Source organism: Nerophis ophidion, unplaced genomic scaffold (genome assembly GCF_033978795.1).
Source record: "Nerophis ophidion isolate RoL-2023_Sa unplaced genomic scaffold, RoL_Noph_v1.0 HiC_scaffold_469, whole genome shotgun sequence".
Lineage (NCBI taxonomy): Eukaryota > Metazoa > Chordata > Actinopteri > Syngnathiformes > Syngnathidae > Nerophis > Nerophis ophidion.
This window is the reverse complement of record NW_026907378.1, coordinates 17,501-22,569: the sequence shown is the minus strand read 5'-3', so window position 1 is coordinate 22,569 and position 5,069 is coordinate 17,501.

Here is a 5,069-nt window from a genome sequence, read left to right as displayed (position 1 = left end):
TGCCCTCCTCCAAACCCCAGCCCTCTTTGTTTATCATGCCTATTTTCTGCTGGACACACACCCTCTCTTTTGAGCTGCCTCTTTTTTTAAATTTGGATATGATTTATTGATGAATGGATTTGTTTTCCCCTTTTTAAATGATGGTTGATGTCTATCTTTTTAATACTTGCTTCTGGCTGCAGCCGAGACTTACAGTGTGATGCATCCAACCCCAACCCTGGTTTTTGTTTCCCTTAAAAACTTGGGGAAATGGACAGCTTTTTGGGGGGGCACTTCCAGCAAATGGAGGGACCTATTTGGAATTCCCCACCCGGGTGGAGATCCACGGCGAGCCGGCCTTCCTAAAGGGACAGCAACATGGACACTCTGCCATCATTGCAGCTTCTTTTTTTTTTTGGGGCACTCTGTCATATTTCCAGCTTTTTTTCGTGCTGACTTCCAGCAAATAGAGGGACCTGTTTTGAATTCCCTACCCGGGTGTAGATCCACGGCAAGCCGGCCTTCTTAAAGGGACAGGCACCCCCCTGTCCCTTGACACCTGCTTCCCTCCTCGGCGTCACCGAAATCCCACAAAATGACTGAAAATAGGACCCCAAATGACATCACTCGGTCCGGTTCTTTGGGTCTCACTCGGGGGCTTCTTTGACTCTGGAAGGCATGGTGAACCAAAAGTAGACACTTGGAAAAAATCCCCACTTTACAAGTTGACACTTTGAAAAAAAATCCCGACTATATAAGTTGACACTTGGAAAAAATCCCCACTTTATAAGTTGACACTTGGAAAAAATCCCGACTTTATAAGTTGACACTTAGAAAAAATCCCCACTTTATAAGTTGACACTTAGAAAAAATCCCGACTTTATAAGTTGACACTTAGAAAAAATCCCCACTTTATTTTGGAAAGGTTGGTACACCAAAAGTGGACACTTAGAAAAAATCCCCACTTTATTTTGGAAAGGTTGGTACACCAAAAGTGGACACTTAGAAAAAATCCCGACTTTGACTTTCGCAGGTCTATTACACTAAAAGTTGACACTCTGTCATATTTCCAGCTTTTTTTTGTGCTGACTTCCAGCAGATAGAGGGACCTATTTTGAATTCCCTACCCTGGTGCAGAACCACGGCAAGCCGGCCTTCCTAAAGGCACAGGCACATGGACACTCTGCCATAAGTGCAGCTTTTTCTTCTAAGGGTGCAGCGGCGGCGGAAGTCCACCGGAGGGCTCCAAATCCCCGCTTTCCTTTTTAGGCTTAAAGTGGCTTTTCCCTCCTTAAAAACTTGGGGAAATGGACAGCTTTTTGGGGGGGCACTTCCAGCAAATAGAGGGACCTATTTGGAATTCCCCACCCGGGTGGAGATCCACGGCAAGCCGGCCTTCTTAAAGGGACAGGCACATGGACACTCTGCCATCATTGCAGCTTCTTCTTTTTTTTTTCCCCCTGTCATATTTCCAGCTTTTTCGTGCTGACTTCCAGCAAATAGAGGGACCTGTTTTGAATTCCCTACCCGGGTGTAGATCCACGGCAAGCCGGCCTTCTTAAAGGGACAGGCACCCCCCTGTCCCTTGACACCTGCTTCCCTCCTCGGCGTCACCGAAATCCCACAAAATGACTGAAAATAGGACCCCAAATGACATCACTCGGTCCGGTTTTTTGGGTCTCACTCGGGGGCTTCTTTGACTCTGGAAGGCATGGTGAACCAAAAGTGGACACTTGGAAAAAAAATCCCCACTTTACAGGTTGACACTTGGAAAAGAATCCCCACTTTATAAATTGACACTTGGAAAAAATCCCGACTATATAAGTTGACACTTAGAAAAAATCCCGACTATATAAGTTGACACTTAGAAAAAATCCCCACTTTATTTTGGAAGTGTTGGTACACCAAAAGTTGACACTTAGAAAAAATCCCGACTTTATTTTGGAAGGGTTGGTACACCAAAAGTTGACACTTAGAAAAAATCCCGACTTTATTTTGGAAGGGTTGGTACACCAAAAGTTGACACTTAGAAAAAATCCCAACTTTTACACTTAGAAAAAATCCAGCTTTTTGTTGCTGACTTCCATCAAATAGAGGGACTTTTTCCATGTTTCTTAACCGGGTGTCGATCCAAGGCAGGTGGGCCTTCTGGAAGCGACACCCTCCTTGACACTTAGAAAAAATCCAGCTTTTTGTTGCTGACTTCCATCAAATAGAGGGACTTTTTCCATGTTTCTTAACCGGGTGTCGATCCAAGGCAGGTGGGCCTTCTGGAAGCGACACCCTCCTTGACACTTAGAAAAAATCCAGCTTTTTGTTGCTGACTTCCATCAAATAGAGGGACTTTTTCCATGTTTCTTAACCGGGTGTCGATCCAAGGCAGGTGGGCCTTCTGGAAGCGACACCCTCCTTGACACTTAGAAAAAATCCAGCTTTTTGTTGCTGACTTCCATCAAATAGAGGGACTTTTTCCATGTTTCTTAACCGGGTGTCGATCCAAGGCAGGTGGGCCTTCTGGAAGCGACACCCTCCTTGACACTTAGAAAAAATCCAGCTTTTTGTTGCTGACTTCCATCAAATAGAGGGACTTTTTCCATGTTTCTTAACCGGGTGTCGATCCAAGGCAGGTGGGCCTTCTGGAAGCGACCCTCTCCTTCACACTCTGTCATATTTTCAGCTTTTTTGTGCTGACTTCCATTCAATAGAGGGACTTTTTCCATGTTTCTTAACCGGGTGTCGATCCAAGGCAGGTGGGCCTTCTGGAAGCGACACCCTCCTTCACACTTAGAAAAAATCCAGCTTTTTGTTGCTGACTTCCATTAAGTAGAGGGACTTTTTTCTTTTTTCTTAACCGGGTGGTGATCCAAGGCGGGTGGGCCTTCTGGAAGCGACACCCTCCTTGACACTTAGAAAAAATCCAGCTTTTTGTTGCTGACTTCCATCAAATAGAGGGACTTTTTCCATGTTTCTTAACCGGGTGTCGATCCAAGGCAGGTGGGCCTTCTGGAAGCGACACCCTCCTTCACACTTAGAAAAAATCCAGCTTTTTGTTGCTGACTTCCATTAAGTAGAGGGACTTTTTTCTTTTTTCTTAACCGGGTGGTGATCCAAGGCGGGTGGGCCTTCTGGAAGCGACACCCTCCTTGACACTTAGAAAAAATCCAGCTTTTTGTTGCTGACTTCCATCAAATAGAGGGACTTTTTCCATGTTTCTTAACCGGGTGTCGATCCAAGGCAGGTGGGCCTTCTGGAAGCGACACCCTCCTTCACACTTAGAAAAAATCCAGCTTTTTGTTGCTGACTTCCATTAAGTAGAGGGACTTTTTTCTTTTTTCTTAACCGGGTGGTGATCCAAGGCGGGTGGGCCTTCTGGAAGCGACACCCTCCTTGACACTTAGAAAAAATCCAGCTTTTTGTTGCTGACTTCCATCAAATAGAGGGACTTTTTCCATGTTTCTTAACCGGGTGTCGATCCAAGGCAGGTGGGCCTTCTGGAAGCGACACCCTCCTTGACACTTAGAAAAAATCCAGCTTTTTGTTGCTGACTTCCATCAAATAGAGGGACCTATTTGGAATTCCCCACCCGGGTGGAGATCCACGGCAAGCCGGCTTTCCTAAAAGGACAGGCACATGGACACTATTCGCAGCTTCTTTTTTTTTTTTTGGCACTGACTTCCAGCTAAGGGTGCAGCGGCGGCGGAAGTCCACCGGAGGGCTCCAAATCCCCGCTTTCCTTTTTAGGCTTAAAGTTGCCTTTCCCTCTTTAGAGCCTTGGGCAAATGTACAGCTATATTTTGTGCTGACTTCCAGCAAATAGAGGGACCTGTTTTGAATTCCCTACCCGGGTGTAGATCCACGGCAAGCCGGCCTTCTTAAAGGGACAGGCACCCCCCTCCCGGAACACCTGCTTCGCTCCTCGGCGTCACCGAAATCCCACAAAATGACTCAAAATAGGGCCCCAAATGACATCACTCGGCCCGGTTGTTTAGGTCTCACTCTGGGGCTTCTATGACCCTGGAGGGCATGGTACAGCAAAAGTGGACACTTAGAAAAAATCCCGACTTTTAAAAGTTGACACTTAGAAAAAATCCCGACTTTTAAAAGTTGACACTTAGAAAAAATCCCGACTTTATTTTGGAAGGGTTGGTACGCGAAAAGTTGACACTTAGAAAAAATCCCGACTTTGTTTTGGAAGTGTTGGTACTCCAAAAGTTGACACTTAGAAAAAATCCCGACTTTGTTTTGGAAGGGTTGGTACTCCAAAAGTTGACACTTAGAAAAAATCCCGACTTTGTTTTGGAAGGGTTGGTACTCCAAAAGTTGACACTTAGAAAAAATCCCGACTTTGACACTTAGAAAAATTCCAGCTTTTTTTCCCTCTGACTTCCATCAAATAGAGGGACTTTTTTCATGTTTCTTAGCCGGGTGTCGATCCAAGGCGGGCGGGCCTTCTGGAAGCGACACCCTCCTTGACACTTTGTCATATTTTCAGCTTTTTTGTGCTGACTTCCATTCAATAGAGGGACTTTTTTCATGTTTCTTAACCGGAATGTGATCCAAGGCGGGTGGGCCTTCTGGAATGGACACCCGCCTGGACACTTAGGGTTAGGGTTAGGGTTAGGGTTGGGATTAGGGTTAGGGTTAGCGGGGCGTTCTTGAAGGGACTCCCTCCGGAACACCTTGTCATATTTCCAGCTTTTTTCCTCTGACTTCCATCAAATAGAGGGACTACTTTTGACTTATCGACCCGGCTGGTGATCCAAGGCCGGGGGGCCTCCTGGAAGGGACCCCCGCCTGGACACCTAGGGTTAGGGTTAGGGTTAGGGTTGGGATTAGGGTTAGGGTTAGGGTTAGGGTTAGCCAGCTTTTTGTTGCTGACGGCGGGTGGGCCTTCTGGAAGCGACACCCTCCTAGATACTCTGTCATATTTGCAGCTTTTTGTTGCTGACTTCCATTAAATAGAGGGACTTTTTTCATTTTTCTTAACCGAGTGGTGATCCAAGGCGGGTGGGCCTTCTGGAAGCGACACCCTCCTTGACACTTAGAAAAATTCCAGCTTTTTGTTGCTGACTTCCATTAACTAGAGGGAC